A 22,656-nucleotide genomic window follows, 5' to 3' on the forward strand; every position below is an offset into this window, starting at 1 on the left:
TGCACCCTTTGATGCCCTGGCTGATCAATCACCTATCCATCTCTGCCTTAAATGCACCCAATGACTTGGTCCCAACAGCCGCCATGGCAACAAATTCCACTAATTCGCCACCCTCCGACTAAAGTAATTTCTCCGCATCTCCGTTCTAAAAGGTCGTCCGTCAATCCTGAAGTCCTGCCCTCTCGTCCTAGGCTCCCCTACCATGGGAAATAACTTTTATCGAATCTGTTCTGGCCTTTTAACATTCAGAATGTTTTTATGAGATCCTCGGTCGTTCTCCTGAACTCCAGGGAATACAGCCCCAGAGCTGCCGGACGTTCCACATACTCCTGGAAACACTCTCGTGAATCTTCTACGAACCCTCTCCAACGTCAGTACATCCTTTCTAAACTGAGGAGCCCAAAACTGCACTCAGCACTCCAAGTGTGGTCTTATAGAGCCTCAACATCACATCCCTGCTCTTATATTCTATACCTGTAGAAATGAATGGCGACATTGAAATCGCCTTCTTCACCACCGACTCAACCACAGGGGGAGAAATTTGTCGCTGACGAAGACATACAAATTGCCAGAAACTGATAAAGCTATACAGGGCAAAACAGGTCGCATTCATGTACCTCCTTCCTGATGGCTGAGGGGGTGATAACTGTCCCTGAACCTGGTGGTGTGGGTCCTGAGGCTCCTGTACCTCCTTCCCGATGGTTGAGGGGTGATAACTGTCCCTGAACCTGGTGTTGTGGGTCCTGAGGCTCCTGTACCTCCTTCCTGATGGTTGAGGGAGATAACTGTCCCTGAACCTGGTGGTGTGGGTCCTGAGGCTCCCGTACCTCCTTCCTGATGGTTGAGGGGTGATAACCGTCCCTGAACCTGGTGGTGTGGGTCCTGACGCTCCTGTACCTCCTTCCTGAAGGTTGAGAGGTGATAACTGTCCCTGAACCTGGTGGTGTGGGTCCTGAGGCTCCTGTACCTCCTTCCTGATGGTTGAGAGGTGATAACTGTCCCTGAACCTGGTGGTGTGGGTCCTGAGGCTCCCGTACCTCCTTCCTGATGGTTGAGGGAGATAACTGTCCCTGAACCTGGTGGTGTGGGTCCTGAGGCTCCCGTACCTCCTTCCTGATGGTTGAGGGTGATAACTGTCCCTGAACCTGGTGGTGTGGGTCCTGACGCTCCTGTACCTCCTTCCTGACGGTTGAGGGGTGATAACTGTCCCTGAACCTGGTGGTGTGGGTCCTGAGGCTCCCGTACCTCCTTCCTGACGGTTGAGGGGTGATAACTGTCCCTGAACCTGGTGGTGTGGGTCCTGAGGCTCCCGTACCTCCTTCCTGATGGTTGAGGGGTGATAACTGTCCCTGAACCTGGTGGTGTGGGTCCTGAGGTTCCTGTACCTCCTTCCTGATGGTTGAGTAGTTATAACTGTCCCTGAACCTGGTGGTGTGGGTCCTGAGGCTCCCGTACCTCCTTCCTGATGGTTGAGGGTGATAACTGTCCCTGAACCTGGTGGTGTGGGTCCTGAGGCTCCTGTACCTCCTTCCTGATGGTTGGGGTGATAACTGTCCCTGAACCTGGTGGTGTGGGTCCTGAGGCTCCAGTACCTCCTTCCTGACGGTTGAGGGGTGTTAACTGTCCCTGAACCTGGTGGTGTGGGTCCTGAGGCTCCCGTACCTCCTTCCTGATGGTTGAGGGGTGATAACTGTCCCTGAACCTGGTGGTGTGGGTCCTGAGGCTCCTGTACCTCCTTCCTGATCGTTGAGGGGTGTTAACTGTCCCTGAACCTGGTGGTGTGGGTCCTGACGTTCCCGTAACTCCTTCCTGATGGTTGAGGGGTTATAACTGTCCCTGAACCTGGTGGTGTGGGTCCTGAGGCTCCCGTACCTCCTTCCTGATGGTTGAGTGGTTATAACTGTCCCTGAACCTGGTGGTGTGGGTCCTGAGGCTCCCGTACCTCCTTCCTGATGGTTGAGGGCTGATAACTGTCCCTGAACCTGGTGGTGTGGGTCCTGAGGCTCCCGTACCTCCTTCCTGATGATTGAGGGGTGATAACCGTCCCTGAACCTGGTGGTGTGGGTCCTGACGCTCCTGTACCTCCTTCCTGAAGGTTGAGAGGTGATAACTGTCCCTGAACCTGGTGGTGTGGGTCCTGAGGCTCCTGTACCTCCTTCCTGATGGTTGAGAGGTGATAACTGTCCCTGAACCTGGTGGTGTGGGTCCTGAGGCTCCTGTACCTCCTTCCTGATGGCTGAGGGGTAATAACTGTCCCTGAACCTGGTGGTGTGGGTCCTGAGGCTCCTGTACCACCTTCCTGATGGTTGAGAGGTGATAACTGTCCCTGAACCTGGTGGTGTGGGTCCTGAGGCTCCCGTACCTCCTTCCTGATGGTTGAGGGAGATAACTGTCCCTGAACCTGGTGGTGTGGGTCCTGAGGCTCCCGTACCTCCTTCCTGATGGTTGAGGGTGATAACTGTCCCTGAACCTGGTGGTGTGGGTCCTGACGCTCCTGTACATCCTTCCTGACGGTTGAGGGGTGATAACTGTCCCTGAACCTGGTGGTGTGGGTCCTGAGGCTCCAGTACCTCCTTCCTGACGGTTGAGGGGTGATAACTGTCCCTGAACCTGGTGGTGTGGGTCCTGAGGCTCCCGTACCTCCTTCCTGACGGTTGAGGGGTGATAACTGTCCCTGAACCTGGTGGTGTGGGTCCTGAGGCTCCCGTACCTCCTTCCTGATGGTTGAGGGGTGATAACTGTCCCTGAACCTGGTGGTGTGGGTCCTGAGGTTCCTGTACCTCCTTCCTGATCGTTGAGGGGTGTTAACTGTCCCTGAACCTGGTGGTGTGGGTCCTGACGTTCCCGTAACTCCTTCCTGATGGTTGAGGGGTTATAACTGTCCCTGAACCTGGTGGTGTGGGTCCTGAGGCTCCCGTACCTCCTTCCTGATGGTTGAGTAGTTATAACTGTCCCTGAACCTGGTGGTGTGGGTCCTGAGGCTCCCGTACCTCCTTCCTGATGGTTGAGGGTGATAACTGTCCCTGAACCTGGTGGTGTGGGTCCTGAGGCTCCTGTACCTCCTTCCTGATGGTTGGGGTGATAACTGTCCCTGAACCTGGTGGTGTGGGTCCTGAGGCTCCAGTACCTCCTTCCTGACGGTTGAGGGGTGTTAACTGTCCCTGAACCTGGTGGTGTGGGTCCTGAGGCTCCCGTACCTCCTTCCTGATGGTTGAGGGGTGATAACTGTCCCTGAACCTGGTGGTGTGGGTCCTGAGGCTCCTGTACCTCCTTCCTGATCGTTGAGGGGTGTTAACTGTCCCTGAACCTGGTGGTGTGGGTCCTGACGTTCCCGTAACTCCTTCCTGATGGTTGAGGGGTGATAACTGTCCCTGAACCTGGTGGTGTGGGTCCTGAGGCTCCCGTACCTCCTTCCTGATGGTTGAGTGGTTATAACTGTCCCTGAACCTGGTGGTGTGGGTCCTGAGGCTCCCGTACCTCCTTCCTGATGGTTGAGGGCTGATAACTGTCCCTGAACCTGGTGGTGTGGGTCCTGAGGCTCCCGTACTTCCTTCCTGATGGTTGAGGGCTGATAACTGTCCCTGAACCTGGTGGTGTGGGTCCTGTGGCTCCCGTACCTCCTTCCTGATGGTTGAGGGCTGATAATTGTCCCTGAACCTGGTGGTGTGGGTCCTGAGGCTCCTGTACCTCCTTCCTGATGGTTGAGTGGTTATACCAGTCCCTGAACCTGGTGGTGTGGGTCCTGAGGCTCCCGTACCTCCTTCCTGATGGTTGAGGGGTTATAACTGTCCCTGAACCTGGTGGTGTGAGTCCTGAGGCTCCCGTACCTCCTTCCTGATGGTTGAGGGGTGATAATTGTCCCTGAACCTGGTGGTGTGGGTCCTGAGGCTCCCGTGCCTCCATCCTGATGGTTGAGTGGTGATAACTGTCCCTGAAACTGGTGGTGTGGGTCCTGAGGCTCCTGTACCTCCTTCCTGATGGTTGAGGGGGTGATAACTGTCCCTGAACCTGGTGGTCTGGGTCCTGAGACTCCAGTACCTCCTTTCTGATGGTTGAGGGGTGATAACTGTCCCTGAAACTGGTGGTCTGGGTCCTGAGGCTCCCGTACCTTCTTCCTGATGGTTGAGGGGTGATAACTGTCCCTGAACCTGGTGGTGTGGGTCCTGAGGCACCTGTACCTCCTTCCTGATGGTTGAGGGGTGATAACTGTCCCTGAACCTGGTGGTCTGGGTCCTGAGACTCCTGTACCTCCTTCCTGATGGTTGAGGGGTGAGAACTGTTCCTGAACCTGGTGGTGTGGGTCCTGAGGCTCCTGTACCTCCTTCCTGATGGCTGAGGGGTAATAACTGTCCCTGAACCTGGTGGTGTGGGTCCTGAGGCTCCTGTACCTCCTTCCTGATGGTTGAGAGGTGATAACTGTCCCTGAACCTGGTGGTGTGGGTCCTGAGGCTCCCGTACCTCCTTCCTGATGGTTGAGGGAGATAACTGTCCCTGAACCTGGTGGTGTGGGTCCTGAGGCTCCCGTACCTCCTTCCTGATGGTTGAGGGTGATAACTGTCCCTGAACCTGGTGGTGTGGGTCCTGACGCTCCTGTACCTCCTTCCTGATGGTTGAGGGGTGATAACTGTCCCTGAACCTGGTGGTGTGGGTCCTGAGGCTCCAGTACCTCCTTCCTGACGGTTGAGGGGTGATAACTGTCCCTAAACCTGGTGGTGTGGGTCCTGAGGCTCCCGTACCTCCTTCCTGACGGTTGAGGGGTGATAACTGTCCCTGAACCTGGTGGTGTGGGTCCTGAGGCTCCCGTACCTCCTTCCTGACGGTTGAGGGGTGATAACTGTCCCTGAACCTGGTGGTGTGGGTCCTGAGGCTCCAGTACCTCCTTCCTGACGGTTGAGGGGTGATAACTGTCCCTGAACCTGGTGGTGTGGGTCCTGAGGCTCCCGTACCTCCTTCCTGACGGTTGAGGGGTGATAACTGTCCCTGAACCTGGTGGTGTGGGTCCTGAGGCTCCCGTACCTCCTTCCTGATGGTTGAGGGGTGATAACTGTCCCTGAACCTGGTGGTGTGGGTCCTGAGGTTCCTGTACCTCTTTCCTGATCGTTGAGGGGTGTTAACTGTCCCTGAACCTGGTGGTGTGGGTCCTGACGTTCCCGTAACTCCTTCCTGATGGTTGAGGGGTTATAACTGTCCCTGAACCTGGTGGTGTGGGTCCTGAGGCTCCCGTACCTCCTTCCTGATGGTTGAGTAGTTATAACTGTCCCTGAACCTGGTGGTGTGGGTCCTGAGGCTCCCGTACCTCCTTCCTGATGGTTGAGGGTGATAACTGTCCCTGAACCTGGTGGTGTGGGTCCTGAGGCTCCTGTACCTCCTTCCTGATGGTTGGGGTGATAACTGTCCCTGAACCTGGTGGTGTGGGTTTTGAGGCTCCAGTACCTCCTTCCTGACGGTTGAGGGGTGTTAACTGTCCCTGAACCTGGTGGTGTGGGTCCTGAGGCTCCCGTACCTCCTTCCTGATGGTTGAGGGGTGATAACTGTCCCTGAACCTGGTGGTGTGGGTCCTGAGGCTCCTGTACCTCCTTCCTGATCGTTGAGGGGTGTTAACTGTCCCTGAACCTGGTGGTGTGGGTCCTGACGTTCCCGTAACTCCTTCCTGATGGTTGAGGGGTTATAACTGTCCCTGAACCTGGTGGTGTGGGTCCTGAGGCTCCCGTACCTCCTTCCTGATGGTTGAGTGGTTATAACTGTCCCTGAACCTGGTGGTGTGGGTCCTGAGGCTCCCGTACCTCCTTCCTGATGGTTGAGGGCTGATAACTGTCCCTGAACCTGGTGGTGTGGGTCCTGAGGCTCCCGTACCTCCTTCCTGATGGTTGAGGGGTGATAACCGTCCCTGAACCTGGTGGTGTGGGTCCTGACGCTCCTGTACCTCCTTCCTGAAGGTTGAGAGGTGATAACTGTCCCTGAACCTGGTGGTGTGGGTCCTGAGGCTCCAGTACCTCCTTCCTGACGGTTGAGGGGTGATAACTGTCCCTGAACCTGGTGGTGTGGGTCCTGAGGCTCCCGTACCTCCTTCCTGACGGTTGAGGGGTGATAACTGTCCCTGAACCTGGTGGTGTGGGTCCTGAGGCTCCCGTACCTCCTTCCTGATGGTTGAGGGGTGATAACTGTCCCTGAACCTGGTGGTGTGGGTCCTGAGGTTCCTGTACCTCCTTCCTGATCGTTGAGGGGTGTTAACTGTCCCTGAACCTGGTGGTGTGGGTCCTGACGTTCCCGTAACTCCTTCCTGATGGTTGAGGGGTTATAACTGTCCCTGAACCTGGTGGTGTGGGTCCTGAGGCTCCCGTACCTCCTTCCTGATGGTTGAGTAGTTATAACTGTCCCTGAACCTGGTGGTGTGGGTCCTGAGGCTCCCGTACCTCCTTCCTGATGGTTGAGGGTGATAACTGTCCCTGAACCTGGTGGTGTGGGTCCTGAGGCTCCTGTACCTCCTTCCTGATGGTTGGGGTGATAACTGTCCCTGAACCTGGTGGTGTGGGTTTTGAGGCTCCAGTACCTCCTTCCTGACGGTTGAGGGGTGTTAACTGTCCCTGAACCTGGTGGTGTGGGTCCTGAAGCTCCCGTACCTCCTTCCTGATGGTTGAGGGGTGATAACTGTCCCTGAACCTGGTGGTGTGGGTCCTGAGGCTCCTGTACCTCCTTCCTGATGGTTGAGGGGTGTTAACTGTCCCTGAACCTGGTGGTGTGGGTCCTGACGTTCCCGTAACTCCTTCCTGATGGTTGAGGGGTTATAACTGTCCCTGAACCTGGTGGTGTGGGTCCTGAGGCTCCCGTACCTCCTTCCTGATGGTTGAGTGGTTATAACTGTCCCTGAACCTGGTGGTGTGGGTCCTGAGGCTCCCGTACCTCCTTCCTGATGGTTGAGGGCTGATAACTGTCCCTGAACCTGGTGGTGTGGGTCCTGAGGCTCCCGTACCTCCTTCCTGATGGTTGAGGGGTGATAACCGTCCCTGAACCTGGTGGTGTGGGTCCTGACGCTCCTGTACCTCCTTCCTGAAGGTTGAGAGGTGATAACTGTCCCTGAACCTGGTGGTGTGGGTCCTGAGGCTCCTGTACCTCCTTCCTGATGGTTGAGAGGTGATAACTGTCCCTGAACCTGGTGGTGTGGGTCCTGAGGCTCCTGTACCTCCTTCCTGATGGCTGAGGGGTAATAACTGTCCCTGAACCTGGTGGTGTGGGTCCTGAGGCTCCTGTACCTCCTTCCTGATGGTTGAGAGGTGATAACTGTCCCTGAACCTGGTGGTGTGGGTCCTGAGGCTCCCGTACCTCCTTCCTGATGGTTGAAGGAGATAACTGTCCCTGAACCTGGTGGTGTGGGTCCTGAGGCTCCCGTACCTCCTTCCTGATGGTTGAGGGTGATAACTGTCCCTGAACCTGGTGGTGTGGGTCCTGACGCTCCTGTACCTCCTTCCTGACGGTTGAGGGGTGATAACTGTCCCTGAACCTGGTGGTGTGGGTCCTGAGGCTCCAGTACCTCCTTCCTGACGGTTGAGGGGTGATAACTGTCCCTGAACCTGGTGGTGTGGGTCCTGAGGCTCCCGTACCTCCTTCCTGACGGTTGAGGGGTGATAACTGTCCCTGAACCTGGTGGTGTGGGTCCTGAGGCTCCCGTACCTCCTTCCTGATGGTTGAGGGGTGATAACTGTCCCTGAACCTGGTGGTGTGGGTCCTGAGGTTCCTGTACCTCCTTCCTGATCGTTGAGGGGTGTTAACTGTCCCTGAACCTGGTGGTGTGGGTCCTGACGTTCCCGTAACTCCTTCCTGATGGTTGAGGGGTTATAACTGTCCCTGAACCTGGTGGTGTGGGTCCTGAGGCTCCCGTACCTCCTTCCTGATGGTTGAGTAGTTATAACTGTCCCTGAACCTGGTGGTGTGGGTCCTGAGGCTCCCGTACCTCCTTCCTGATGGTTGAGGGTGATAACTGTCCCTGAACCTGGTGGTGTGGGTCCTGAGGCTCCTGTACCTCCTTCCTGATGGTTGGGGTGATAACTGTCCCTGAACCTGGTGGTGTGGGTCCTGAGGCTCCAGTACCTCCTTCCTGACGGTTGAGGGGTGTTAACTGTCCCTGAACCTGGTGGTGTGGGTCCTGAGGCTCCCGTACCTCCTTCCTGATGGTTGAGGGGTGATAACTGTCCCTGAACCTGGTGGTGTGGGTCCTGAGGCTCCTGTACCTCCTTCCTGATCGTTGAGGGGTGTTAACTGTCCCTGAACCTGGTGGTGTGGGTCCTGACGTTCCCGTAACTCCTTCCTGATGGTTGAGGGGTTATAACTGTCCCTGAACCTGGTGGTGTGGGTCCTGAGGCTCCCGTACCTCCTTCCTGATGGTTGAGTGGTTATAACTGTCCCTGAACCTGGTGGTGTGGGTCCTGAGGCTCCCGTACCTCCTTCCTGATGGTTGAGGGCTGATAACTGTCCCTGAACCTGGTGGTGTGGATCCTGAGGCTCCCGTACTTCCTTCCTGATGGTTGAGGGCTGATAACTGTTCTTGAACCTGGTGGTGTGGGTCCTGTGGCTCCCGTACCTCCTTCCTGATGGTTGAGGGCTGATAATTGTCCCTGAACCTGGTGGTGTGGGTCCTGAGGCTCCTGTACCTCCTTCCTGATGGTTGAGGGGTTATACCAGTCCCTGAACCTGGTGGTGTGGGTCCTGAGGCTCCCGTACCTCCTTCCTGATGGTTGAGGGGTTATAACTGTCCCTGAACCTGGTGGTGTGAGTCCTGAGGCTCCCGTACCTCCTTCCTGATGGTTGAGGGGTGATAATTGTCCCTGAACCTGGTGGTGTGGGTCCTGAGGCTCCCGTGCCTCCATCCTGATGGTTGAGTGGTGATAACTGTCCCTGAAACTGGTGGTGTGGGTCCTGAGGCTCCTGTACCTCCTTCCTGATGGTTGAGGGGGTGATAACTGTCCCTGAACCTGGTGGTCTGGGTCCTGAGACTCCAGTACCTCCTTCCTGATGGTTGAGGGGTGATAACTGTCCCTGAAACTGGTGGTCTGGGTCCTGAGGCTCCCGTACCTCCTTCCTGATGGTTGAGGGGTGATAACTGTCCCTGAACCTGGTGGTGTGGGTCCTGAGGCACCTGTACCTCCTTCCTGATGGTTGAGGGGTGATAACTGTCCCTGAACCTGGTGGTCTGGGTCCTGAGACTCCTGTACCTCCTTCCTGATGGTTGAGGGTTGAGAACTGTTCCTGAACCTGGTGGTGTGGGTCCTGAGGCTCCTGTACCTCCTTCCTGATGGCTGAGGGGTAATAACTGTCCCTGAACCTGGTGGTGTGGGTCCTGAGGCTCCTGTACCTCCTTCCTGATGGTTGAGAGGTGATAACTGTCCCTGAACCTGGTGGTGTGGGTCCTGAGGCTCCCGTACCTCCTTCCTGATGGTTGAGGGAGATAACTGTCCCTGAACCTGGTGGTGTGGGTCCTGATGCTCCCGTACCTCCTTCCTGATGGTTGAGGGTGATAACTGTCCCTGAACCTGGTGGTGTGGGTCCTGACGCTCCTGTACCTCCTTCCTGACGGTTGAGGGGTGATAACTGTCCCTGAACCTGGTGGTGTGGGTCCTGAGGCTCCAGTACCTCCTTCCTGACGGTTGAGGGGTGATAACTGTCCCTGAACCTGGTGGTGTGGGTCCTGAGGCTCCCGTACCTCCTTCCTGACGGTTGAGGGGTGATAACTGTCCCTGAACCTGGTGGTGTGGGTCCTGAGGCTCCCGTACCTCCTTCCTGATGGTTGAGGGGTGATAACTGTCCCTGAACCTGGTGGTGTGGGTCCTGAGGTTCCTGTACCTCCTTCCTGATCGTTGAGGGGTGTTAACTGTCCCTGAACCTGGTGGTGTGGGTCCTGACGTTCCCGTAACTCCTTCCTGATGGTTGAGGGGTTATAACTGTCCCTGAACCTGGTGGTGTGGGTCCTGAGGCTCCCGTACCTCCTTCCTGATGGTTGAGTAGTTATAACTGTCCCTGAACCTGGTGGTGTGGGTCCTGAGGCTCCCGTACCTCCTTCCTGATGGTTGAGTGGTTATAACTGTCCCTGAACCTGGTGGTGTGGGTCCTGAGGCTCCCGTACCTCCTTCCTGATGGTTGAGGGCTGATAACTGTCCCTGAACCTGGTGGTGTGGGTCCTGAGGCTCCCGTACCTCCTTCCTGATGGTTGAGGGGTGATAACCGTCCCTGAACCTGGTGGTGTGGGTCCTGACGCTCCTGTACCTCCTTCCTGAAGGTTGAGAGGTGATAACTGTCCCTGAACCTGGTGGTGTGGGTCCTGAGGCTCCTGTACCTCCTTCCTGATGGTTGAGAGGTGATAACTGTCCCTGAACCTGGTGGTGTGGGTCCTGAGGCTCCTGTACCTCCTTCCTGATGGCTGAGGGGTAATAACTGTCCCTGAACCTGGTGGTGTGGGTCCTGAGGCTCCTGTACCTCCTTCCTGATGGTTGAGAGGTGATAACTGTCCCTGAACCTGGTGGTGTGGGTCCTGAGGCTCCCGTACCTCCTTCCTGATGGTTGAAGGAGATAACTGTCCCTGAACCTGGTGGTGTGGGTCCTGAGGCTCCCGTACCTCCTTCCTGATGGTTGAGGGTGATAACTGTCCCTGAACCTGGTGGTGTGGGTCCTGACGCTCCTGTACCTCCTTCCTGACGGTTGAGGGGTGATAACTGTCCCTGAACCTGGTGGTGTGGGTCCTGAGGCTCCAGTACCTCCTTCCTGACGGTTGAGGGGTGATAACTGTCCCTGAACCTGGTGGTGTGGGTCCTGAGGCTCCCGTACCTCCTTCCTGACGGTTGAGGGGTGATAACTGTCCCTGAACCTGGTGGTGTGGGTCCTGAGGCTCCCGTACCTCCTTCCTGATGGTTGAGGGGTGATAACTGTCCCTGAACCTGGTGGTGTGGGTCCTGAGGTTCCTGTACCTCCTTCCTGATCGTTGAGGGGTGTTAACTGTCCCTGAACCTGGTGGTGTGGGTCCTGACGTTCCCGTAACTCCTTCCTGATGGTTGAGGGGTTATAACTGTCCCTGAACCTGGTGGTGTGGGTCCTGAGGCTCCCGTACCTCCTTCCTGATGGTTGAGTAGTTATAACTGTCCCTGAACCTGGTGGTGTGGGTCCTGAGGCTCCCGTACCTCCTTCCTGATGGTTGAGGGTGATAACTGTCCCTGAACCTGGTGGTGTGGGTCCTGAGGCTCCTGTACCTCCTTCCTGATGGTTGGGGTGATAACTGTCCCTGAACCTGGTGGTGTGGGTCCTGAGGCTCCAGTACCTCCTTCCTGACGGTTGAGGGGTGTTAACTGTCCCTGAACCTGGTGGTGTGGGTCCTGAGGCTCCCGTACCTCCTTCCTGATGGTTGAGGGGTGATAACTGTCCCTGAACCTGGTGGTGTGGGTCCTGAGGCTCCTGTACCTCCTTCCTGATCGTTGAGGGGTGTTAACTGTCCCTGAACCTGGTGGTGTGGGTCCTGACGTTCCCGTAACTCCTTCCTGATGGTTGAGGGGTTATAACTGTCCCTGAACCTGGTGGTGTGGGTCCTGAGGCTCCCGTACCTCCTTCCTGATGGTTGAGTGGTTATAACTGTCCCTGAACCTGGTGGTGTGGGTCCTGAGGCTCCCGTACCTCCTTCCTGATGGTTGAGGGCTGATAACTGTCCCTGAACCTGGTGGTGTGGATCCTGAGGCTCCCGTACTTCCTTCCTGATGGTTGAGGGCTGATAACTGTCCCTGAACCTGGTGGTGTGGGTCCTGTGGCTCCCGTACCTCCTTCCTGATGGTTGAGGGCTGATAATTGTCCCTGAACCTGGTGGTGTGGGTCCTGAGGCTCCTGTACCTCCTTCCTGATGGTTGAGGGGTTATACCAGTCCCTGAACCTGGTGGTGTGGGTCCTGAGGCTCCCGTACCTCCTTCCTGATGGTTGAGGGGTTATAACTGTCCCTGAACCTGGTGGTGTGAGTCCTGAGGCTCCCGTACCTCCTTCCTGATGGTTGAGGGGTGATAATTGTCCCTGAACCTGGTGGTGTGGGTCCTGAGGCTCCCGTGCCTCCATCCTGATGGTTGAGTGGTGATAACTGTCCCTGAAACTGGTGGTGTGGGTCCTGAGGCTCCTGTACCTCCTTCCTGATGGTTGAGGGGGTGATAACTGTCCCTGAACCTGGTGGTCTGGGTCCTGAGACTCCAGTACCTCCTTCCTGATGGTTGAGGGGTGATAACTGTCACTGAAACTGGTGGTCTGGGTCCTGAGGCTCCCGTACCTCCTTCCTGATGGTTGAGGGGTGATAACTGTCCCTGAACCTGGTGGTGTGGGTCCTGAGGCACCTGTACCTCCTTCCTGATGGTTGAGGGGTGATAACTGTCCCTGAACCTGGTGGTCTGGGTCCTGAGACTCCTGTACCTCCTTCCTGATGGTTGAGGGGTGAGAACTGTTCCTGAACCTGGTGGTGTGGGTCCTGAGGCTCCTGTACCTCCTTCCTGATGGCTGAGGGGTAATAACTGTCCCTGAACCTGGTGGTGTGGGTCCTGAGGCTCCTGTACCTCCCTGATGGTTGAGAGGTGATAACTGTCCCTGAACCTGGTGGTGTGGGTCCTGAGGCTCCCGTACCTCCTTCCTGATGGTTGAGGGTGATAACTGTCCCTGAACCTGGTGGTGTGGGTCCTGACGCTCCTGTACCTCCTTCCTGACGGTTGAGGGGTGATAACTGTCCCTGAACCTGGTGGTGTGGGTCCTGAGGCTCCAGTACCTCCTTCCTGACGGTTGAGGGGTGATAACTGTCCCTGAACCTGGTGGTGTGGGTCCTGAGGCTCCCGTACCTCCTTCCTGACGGTTGAGGGGTGATAACTGTCCCTGAACCTGGTGGTGTGGGTCCTGAGGCTCCCGTACCTCCTTCCTGATGGTTGAGGGGTGATAACTGTCCCTGAACCTGGTGGTGTGGGTCCTGAGGTTCCTGTACCTCCTTCCTGATCGTTGAGGGGTGTTAACTGTCCCTGAACCTGGTGGTGTGGGTCCTGACGTTCCCGTAACTCCTTCCTGATGGTTGAGGGGTTATAACTGTCCCTGAACCTGGTGGTGTGGGTCCTGAGGCTCCCGTACCTCCTTCCTGATGGTTGAGTAGTTATAACTGTCCCTGAACCTGGTGGTGTGGGTCCTGAGGCTCCCGTACCTCCTTCCTGATGGTTGAGGGTGATAACTGTCCCTGAACCTGGTGGTGTGGGTCCTGAGGCTCCTGTACCTCCTTCCTGATGGTTGGGGTGATAACTGTCCCTGAACCTGGTGGTGTGGGTTTTGAGGCTCCAGTACCTCCTTCCTGACGGTTGAGGGGTGTTAACTGTCCCTGAACCTGGTGGTGTGGGTCCTGAGGCTCCCGTACCTCCTTCCTGATGGTTGAGGGGTGATAACTGTCCCTGAACCTGGTGGTGTGGGTCCTGAGGCTCCTGTACCTCCTTCCTGATCGTTGAGGGGTGTTAACTGTCCCTGAACCTGGTGGTGTGGGTCCTGACGTTCCCGTAACTCCTTCCTGATGGTTGAGGGGTTATAACTGTCCCTGAACCTGGTGGTGTGGGTCCTGAGGCTCCCGTACCTCCTTCCTGATGGTTGAGTGGTTATAACTGTCCCTGAACCTGGTGGTGTGGGTCCTGAGGCTCCCGTACCTCCTTCCTGATGGTTGAGGGCTGATAACTGTCCCTGAACCTGGTGGTGTGGGTCCTGAGGCTCCCGTACCTCCTTCCTGATGGTTGAGGGGTGATAACCGTCCCTGAACCTGGTGGTGTGGGTCCTGACGCTCCTGTAACTCCTTCCTGAAGGTTGAGAGGTGATAACTGTCCCTGAACCTGGTGGTGTGGGTCCTGAGGCTCCTGTACCTCCTTCCTGATGGTTGAGAGGTGATAACTGTCCCTGAACCTGGTGGTGTGGGTCCTGAGGCTCCTGTACCTCCTTCCTGATGGCTGAGGGGTAATAACTGTCCCTGAACCTGGTGGTGTGGGTCCTGAGGCTCCTGTACCTCCTTCCTGATGGTTGAGAGGTGATAACTGTCCCTGAACCTGGTGGTGTGGGTCCTGAGGATCCCGTAACTCCTTCCTGATGGTTGAGGGAGATAACTGTCCCTGAACCTGGTGGTGTGGGTCCTGAGGCTCCCGTACCTCCTTCCTGATGGTTGAGGGTGATAACTGTCCCTGAACCTGGTGGTGTGGGTCCTGACGCTCCTGTACCTCCTTCCTGACGGTTGAGGGGTGATAACTGTCCCTGAACCTGGTGGTGTGGGTCCTGAGGCTCCAGTACCTCCTTCCTGACGGTTGAGGGGTGATAACTGTCCCTGAACCTGGTGGTGTGGGTCCTGAGGCTCCCGTACCTCCTTCCTGACGGTTGAGGGGTGATAACTGTCCCTGAACCTGGTGGTGTGGGTCCTGAGGCTCCCGTACCTCCTTCCTGATGGTTGAGGGGTGATAACTGTCCCTGAACCTGGTGGTGTGGGTCCTGAGGTTCCTGTACCTCCTTCCTGATCGTTGAGGGGTGTTAACTGTCCCTGAACCTGGTGGTGTGGGTCCTGACGTTCCCGTAACTCCTTCCTGATGGTTGAGGGGTTATAACTGTCCCTGAACCTGGTGGTGTGGGTCCTGAGGCTCCCGTACCTCCTTCCTGATGGTTGAGTAGTTACAACTGTCCCTGAACCTGGTGGTGTGGGTCCTGAGGCTCCCGTACCTCCTTCCTGATGGTTGAGGGTGATAACTGTCCCTGAACCTGGTGGTGTGGGTCCTGAGGCTCCTGTACCTCCTTCCTGATGGTTGGGGTGATAACTGTCCCTGAACCTGGTGGTGTGGGTCCTGAGGCTCCAGTACCTCCTTCCTGACGGTTGAGGGGTGTTAACTGTCCCTGAACCTGGTGGTGTGGGTCCTGAGGCTCCCGTACCTCCTTCCTGATGGTTGAGGGGTGATAACTGTCCCTGAACCTGGTGGTGTGGGTCCTGAGGCTCCTGTACCTCCTTCCTGATCGTTGAGGGGTGTTAACTGTCCCTGAACCTGGTGGTGTGGGTCCTGACGTTCCCGTAACTCCTTTCTGATGGTTGAGGGGTTATAACTGTCCCTGAACCTGGTGGTGTGGGTCCTGAGGCTCCCGTACCTCCTTCCTGATGGTTGAGTGGTTATAACTGTCCCTGAACCTGGTGGTGTGGGTCCTGAGGCTCCCGTACCTCCTTCCTGATGGTTGAGGGCTGATAACTGTCCCTGAACCTGGTGGTGTGGGTCCTGAGGCTCCCGTACTTCCTTCCTGATGGTTGAGGGCTGATAACTGTCCCTGAACCTGGTGGTGTGGGTCCTGTGGCTCCCGTACCTCCTTCCTGATGGTTGAGGGCTGATAATTGTCCCTGAACCTGGTGGTGTGGGTCCTGAGGCTCCTGTACCTCCTTCCTGATGGTTGAGGGGTTATACCAGTCCCTGAACCTGGTGGTGTGGGTCCTGAGGCTCCCGTACCTCCTTCCTGATGGTTGAGTGGTTATAACTGTCCCTGAACCTGGTGGTGTGAGTCCTGAGGCTCCCGTACCTCCTTCCTGATGGTTGAGGGGTGATAATTGTCCCTGAACCTGGTGGTGTGGGTCCTGAGGCTCCCGTGCCTCCATCCTGATGGTTGAGTGGTGATAACTGTCCCTGAAACTGGTGGTGTGGGTCCTGAGGCTCCTGTACCTCCTTCCTGATGGTTGAGGGGGGTGATAACTGTCCCTGAACCTGGTGGTGTGGGTCCTGAGGCTCCCGTACCTCCTTCCTGATGGTTGAGGGGTGATAACTGTCCCTGAACTTGGTGGTGTGGGTCCTGAGGCTCCCGTGCCTCATTCCTGATGGTTGAGGGGTGATAACTGTCCCTGAACCTGGTGGCGTGGGTCCTGATGCTCCTGTACCTCCTGCCTGACGGTTGAGGGGTGATAACTGTCCCTGAACCTGGTGGTGTGGGTCCTGAGACTCCTGTACCTCCTTCCTGACTGTTGTGGGGTGATAACTGTCCCTGAACCTGGTGGCGTGGGTCCTGAGGCTCCTGTACCTCATTCCTGACGGTTGAGGGGTGATAACTGTCCCTGAACCTGGTGGTGTGGGTCCTGAGACTCCTGTACCTCCTTCCTGATGGTTGAGGGGTGATAACTGTCCCTGAACCTGGTGGTGTGGGTCCTGAGGCTCCTGTACCTCCTTCCTGATGGTTGAGGGGTGATAACTGTCCCTGAACCTGGTGGCGTGGGTCCTGAGGCTCCAGTACCCCTTTCCTGATGGTTGAGGGGTGATAACTGTCCCTGAACCTGGTGGCGTGGGTCCTGAGGCTCCTGTACCTCTTTCCTGATGGTTGAGGGGTGATAACTGTCCCTGAACCTGGTGATGTGGGTCCTGAGGTTCCTGTACCTCCTTCCTGATGGTTGGGGTGATAACTGTCCCTGAACCTGGTGGTGTTGGTCCTGAGGATCCTGTACCTCATTCCTGATGGCTGAGGGGTGATAACTGTCCCTGAACCTGGTGATGTGTGTCTCCTGAGGCTCCTGTACCTCCTTCCTGATGGTGGAGGGGTGATAACTGTCCCTGAACCTGGTGGCGTAGGTCCTGAGGCTCCTGTACCTCATTCCTGATGGTTGAGGGGTGATAACTGTCCCTGAACCTGGTGGCGTGGGTCCTGAGGCTCCTGTACCTCCTTCCTGATGGTTGAGGGGGTGATAACTGTCCCTGAAACTGGTGGTGTGGGTCCTGAGGCTCCTGTACCTCCTTCCTGATGGTTGAGGGGTGATAACTGTCCCTGAACGCGGTGGTGTGGTCCTGAGGCTCCTGTACCTCCTTCCTGATTGTTGAGGGGTGATAACTGTCCCTGAACCTGGTGGTGTGGGTCCTGAGGCTCCTGTACCTCCTTCCTGATGGTTGAGGGGTGATAACTGTCCCTGAACCTGGTGGTGTGGATCCTGAGGCTCCTGTACCTCCTTCCTGATGGTTGAGGGGTGATAACTGTCCCTGAACCTGGTGGTGTGGGCCCTGAGGCTCCTGTACCTCCTTCCTGAAGGTTGAGAGGTGTTAACTGTCCCTGAACCTGGTGGTGTGGGTCCTGAGGCTCCCGTGCCTCCTTCCTGATGGTTGAGGGGGGTGATAACTGTCCCTGAACCTGGTGGTGTGGGTCCTGAGGCTCCTGTACCTCCTTCCTGATGGTTGAGGGGCGATAACTGTCCCTGAACCTGGTGGTGTGGGTCCTGAGGCTCCTGTACCTCCTTCCTGATGGTTGAGGGGTGATAACTGTCCCTGAAACTGGTGGTGTGGGTCCTGAGGCTCCCGTACCTCCTTCCTGATGGTTGAGGGGTGATAACTGTCCCTGAACCTGGTGGTGTGGGTCCTGAGGCTCCCGTACCTCATTCCTGATGGTTGAGGGGTGATAACTGTCCCTGAACCTGGTGGCGTGGGTCCTGAGTCTCCTGTACCTCCTGCCTGACGGTTGAGTGGTGATAACTGTCCCTGAACTTGGTGGCATTGGTCCTGAGGCTCCTGTACCTCATTCCTCATGGTTGAGGGGTGATAACTGTTCCTGAACCTGCTGGCGTGGGTCCTGAGGCTCCTGTACCTCCTTCCTGATGGCTGAGGGGTGATAACTGTCCCTGAACCTGGTGGTGTGGGTCCTGAGGCTCCTGTACCTCCTTCCTGATGTTTGAGGGGTGATAACTGTCCCTGAACCTGGTGGCGTGGGTCCTGAGGCTCGTATCTCCTTCCTGATGGTTGAGGGGTGATAACTGTTCCTGAACCTGGTGGCGTGGGTCCTGAGGCTCCTGTACCTCCTTCCTGATGGTTGAGGGGGTGATAACTGTCCCTGAACCTGGTGGTGTGGGTCCTGAGGCTCCTGTACCTCCTTCCTGATGGTTGAGGGGGTGATAACTGTCCCTGAAACTGGTGGTGTGGGTCCTGAGGCTCCTGTACCTCCTTCCTGATGGTTGAGGGGTGATAACTGTCCCTGAACCTGGTGGTGTGGTTGCTGAGGCTCCTGTACCACCTTCCAGATGGTTGAGGGGTGATAACTGTCCCTGAACCCGGTGATGTGGGTCCTGAGGCTCCTGTACCTCCTTCCTGATGGTTGAGAGGTGATAACTGTCCCTAAACCTGGTGGTGTGGGTCCTGAGGCTCCTGTACCTCCTTCCTGATGGTTGAGGGGTGATAACTGTCCCTGAACCTGGTGGTCTGGGTCCTGAGACTCCTGTACCTCCTTCCTGATGGTTGAGGGGTGAGAACTGTTCCTGAACCTGGTGGTGTGGGTCCTGAGGCTCCTGTACCTCCTTCCTGATGGCTGAGGGGTAATAACTGTCCCTGAACCTGGTGGTGTGGGTCCTGAGGCTCCTGTACCTCCCTGATGGTTGAGAGGTGATAACTGTCCCTGAACCTGGTGGTGTGGGTCCTGAGGCTCCCGTACCTCCTTCCTGATGGTTGAGGGTGATAACTGTCCCTGAACCTGGTGGTGTGGGTCCTGACGCTCCTGTACCTCCTTCCTGACGGTTGAGGGGTGATAACTGTCCCTGAACCTGGTGGTGTGGGTCCTGAGGCTCCAGTACCTCCTTCCTGACGGTTGAGGGGTGATAACTGTCCCTGAACCTGGTGGTGTGGGTCCTGAGGCTCCCGTACCTCCTTCCTGACGGTTGAGGGGTGATAACTGTCCCTGAACCTGGTGGTGTGGGTCCTGAGGCTCCCGTACCTCCTTCCTGATGGTTGAGGGGTGATAACTGTCCCTGAACCTGGTGGTGTGGGTCCTGAGGTTCCTGTACCTCCTTCCTGATCGTTGAGGGGTGTTAACTGTCCCTGAACCTGGTGGTGTGGGTCCTGACGTTCCCGTAACTCCTTCCTGATGGTTGAGGGGTTATAACTGTCCCTGAACCTGGTGGTGTGGGTCCTGAGGCTCCCGTACCTCCTTCCTGATGGTTGAGTAGTTATAACTGTCCCTGAACCTGGTGGTGTGGGTCCTGAGGCTCCCGTACCTCCTTCCTGATGGTTGAGGGTGATAACTGTCCCTGAACCTGGTGGTGTGGGTCCTGAGGCTCCTGTACCTCCTTCCTGATGGTTGGGGTGATAACTGTCCCTGAACCTGGTGGTGTGGGTTTTGAGGCTCCAGTACCTCCTTCCTGACGGTTGAGGGGTGTTAACTGTCCCTGAACCTGGTGGTGTGGGTCCTGAGGCTCCCGTACCTCCTTCCTGATGGTTGAGGGGTGATAACTGTCCCTGAACCTGGTGGTGTGGGTCCTGAGGCTCCTGTACCTCCTTCCTGATCGTTGAGGGGTGTTAACTGTCCCTGAACCTGGTGGTGTGGGTCCTGACGTTCCCGTAACTCCTTCCTGATGGTTGAGGGGTTATAACTGTCCCTGAACCTGGTGGTGTGGGTCCTGAGGCTCCCGTACCTCCTTCCTGATGGTTGAGTGGTTATAACTGTCCCTGAACCTGGTGGTGTGGGTCCTGAGGCTCCCGTACCTCCTTCCTGATGGTTGAGGGCTGATAACTGTCCCTGAACCTGGTGGTGTGGGTCCTGAGGCTCCCGTACCTCCTTCCTGATGGTTGAGGGGTGATAACCGTCCCTGAACCTGGTGGTGTGGGTCCTGACGCTCCTGTAACTCCTTCCTGAAGGTTGAGAGGTGATAACTGTCCCTGAACCTGGTGGTGTGGGTCCTGAGGCTCCTGTACCTCCTTCCTGATGGTTGAGAGGTGATAACTGTCCCTGAACCTGGTGGTGTGGGTCCTGAGGCTCCTGTACCTCCTTCCTGATGGCTGAGGGGTAATAACTGTCCCTGAACCTGGTGGTGTGGGTCCTGAGGCTCCTGTACCTCCTTCCTGATGGTTGAGAGGTGATAACTGTCCCTGAACCTGGTGGTGTGGGTCCTGAGGATCCCGTAACTCCTTCCTGATGGTTGAGGGAGATAACTGTCCCTGAACCTGGTGGTGTGGGTCCTGAGGCTCCCGTACCTCCTTCCTGATGGTTGAGGGTGATAACTGTCCCTGAACCTGGTGGTGTGGGTCCTGACGCTCCTGTACCTCCTTCCTGACGGTTGAGGGGTGATAACTGTCCCTGAACCTGGTGGTGTGGGTCCTGAGGCTCCAGTACCTCCTTCCTGACGGTTGAGGGGTGATAACTGTCCCTGAACCTGGTGGTGTGGGTCCTGAGGCTCCCGTACCTCCTTCCTGACGGTTGAGGGGTGATAACTGTCCCTGAACCTGGTGGTGTGGGTCCTGAGGCTCCCGTACCTCCTTCCTGATGGTTGAGGGGTGATAACTGTCCCTGAACCTGGTGGTGTGGGTCCTGAGGTTCCTGTACCTCCTTCCTGATCGTTGAGGGGTGTTAACTGTCCCTGAACCTGGTGGTGTGGGTCCTGACGTTCCCGTAACTCCTTCCTGATGGTTGAGGGGTTATAACTGTCCCTGAACCTGGTGGTGTGGGTCCTGAGGCTCCCGTACCTCCTTCCTGATGGTTGAGTAGTTACAACTGTCCCTGAACCTGGTGGTGTGGGTCCTGAGGCTCCCGTACCTCCTTCCTGATGGTTGAGGGTGATAACTGTCCCTGAACCTGGTGGTGTGGGTCCTGAGGCTCCTGTACCTCCTTCCTGATGGTTGGGGTGATAACTGTCCCTGAACCTGGTGGTGTGGGTCCTGAGGCTCCAGTACCTCCTTCCTGACGGTTGAGGGGTGTTAACTGTCCCTGAACCTGGTGGTGTGGGTCCTGAGGCTCCCGTACCTCCTTCCTGATGGTTGAGGGGTGATAACTGTCCCTGAACCTGGTGGTGTGGGTCCTGAGGCTCCTGTACCTCCTTCCTGATCGTTGAGGGGTGTTAACTGTCCCTGAACCTGGTGGTGTGGGTCCTGACGTTCCCGTAACTCCTTTCTGATGGTTGAGGGGTTATAACTGTCCCTGAACCTGGTGGTGTGGGTCCTGAGGCTCCCGTACCTCCTTCCTGATGGTTGAGTGGTTATAACTGTCCCTGAACCTGGTGGTGTGGGTCCTGAGGCTCCCGTACCTCCTTCCTGATGGTTGAGGGCTGATAACTGTCCCTGAACCTGGTGGTGTGGGTCCTGAGGCTCCCGTACTTCCTTCCTGATGGTTGAGGGCTGATAACTGTCCCTGAACCTGGTGGTGTGGGTCCTGTGGCTCCCGTACCTCCTTCCTGATGGTTGAGGGCTGATAATTGTCCCTGAACCTGGTGGTGTGGGTCCTGAGGCTCCTGTACCTCCTTCCTGATGGTTGAGGGGTTATACCAGTCCCTGAACCTGGTGGTGTGGGTCCTGAGGCTCCCGTACCTCCTTCCTGATGGTTGAGTGGTTATAACTGTCCCTGAACCTGGTGGTGTGAGTCCTGAGGCTCCCGTACCTCCTTCCTGATGGTTGAGGGGTGATAATTGTCCCTGAACCTGGTGGTGTGGGTCCTGAGGCTCCCGTGCCTCCATCCTGATGGTTGAGTGGTGATAACTGTCCCTGAAACTGGTGGTGTGGGTCCTGAGGCTCCTGTACCTCCTTCCTGATGGTTGAGGGGGTGATAACTGTCCCTGAACCTGGTGGTGTGGGTCCTGAGGCTCCCGTACCTCCTTCCTGATGGTTGAGGGGTGATAACTGTCCCTGAACTTGGTGGTGTGGGTCCTGAGGCTCCCGTGCCTCATTCCTGATGGTTGAGGGGTGATAACTGTCCCTGAACCTGGTGGCGTGGGTCCTGATGCTCCTGTACCTCCTGCCTGACGGTTGAGGGGTGATAACTGTCCCTGAACCTGGTGGTGTGGGTCCTGAGACTCCTGTACCTCCTTCCTGACTGTTGTGGGGTGATAACTGTCCCTGAACCTGGTGGCGTGGGTCCTGAGGCTCCTGTACCTCATTCCTGACGGTTGAGGGGTGATAACTGTCCCTGAACCTGGTGGTGTGGGTCCTGAGACTCCTGTACCTCCTTCCTGATGGTTGAGGGGTGATAACTGTCCCTGAACCTGGTGGTGTGGGTCCTGAGGCTCCTGTACCTCCTTCCTGATGGTTGAGGGGTGATAACTGTCCCTGAACCTGGTGGCGTGGGTCCTGAGGCTCCAGTACCCCTTTCCTGATGGTTGAGGGGTGATAACTGTCCCTGAACCTGGTGGCGTGGGTCCTGAGGCTCCTGTACCTCTTTCCTGATGGTTGAGGGGTGATAACTGTCCCTGAACCTGGTGATGTGGGTCCTGAGGTTCCTGTACCTCCTTCCTGATGGTTGGGGTGATAACTGTCCCTGAACCTGGTGGTGTTGGTCCTGAGGATCCTGTACCTCATTCCTGATGGCTGAGGGGTGATAACTGTCCCTGAACCTGGTGATGTGTGTCTCCTGAGGCTCCTGTACCTCCTTCCTGATGGTGGAGGGGTGATAACTGTCCCTGAACCTGGTGGCGTAGGTCCTGAGGCTCCTGTACCTCATTCCTGATGGTTGAGGGGTGATAACTGTCCCTGAACCTGGTGGCGTGGGTCCTGAGGCTCCTGTACCTCCTTCCTGATGGTTGAGGGGGTGATAACTGTCCCTGAAACTGGTGGTGTGGGTCCTGAGGCTCCTGTACCTCCTTCCTGATGGTTGAGGGGTGATAACTGTCCCTGAACGCGGTGGTGTGGTCCTGAGGCTCCTGTACCTCCTTCCTGATTGTTGAGGGGTGATAACTGTCCC

At 56.7% G+C, this 22,656-nt stretch overlaps 1 protein-coding gene across 1 annotated transcript in view; it reads right to left on the reverse strand.

Moving 5' to 3' along the window:
* LOC132387701 (tumor necrosis factor receptor superfamily member 3-like) overlaps positions 1-22,656 on the reverse strand; it is a 42,504-nt gene that overhangs the window by 13,614 nt on the left and 6,234 nt on the right. The window lies entirely within an intron of this gene.

The sequence above is a fragment of the Hypanus sabinus genome, unplaced genomic scaffold, assembly GCF_030144855.1.
Source record: "Hypanus sabinus isolate sHypSab1 unplaced genomic scaffold, sHypSab1.hap1 scaffold_2111, whole genome shotgun sequence".
Taxonomy (NCBI): domain Eukaryota; kingdom Metazoa; phylum Chordata; class Chondrichthyes; order Myliobatiformes; family Dasyatidae; genus Hypanus; species Hypanus sabinus.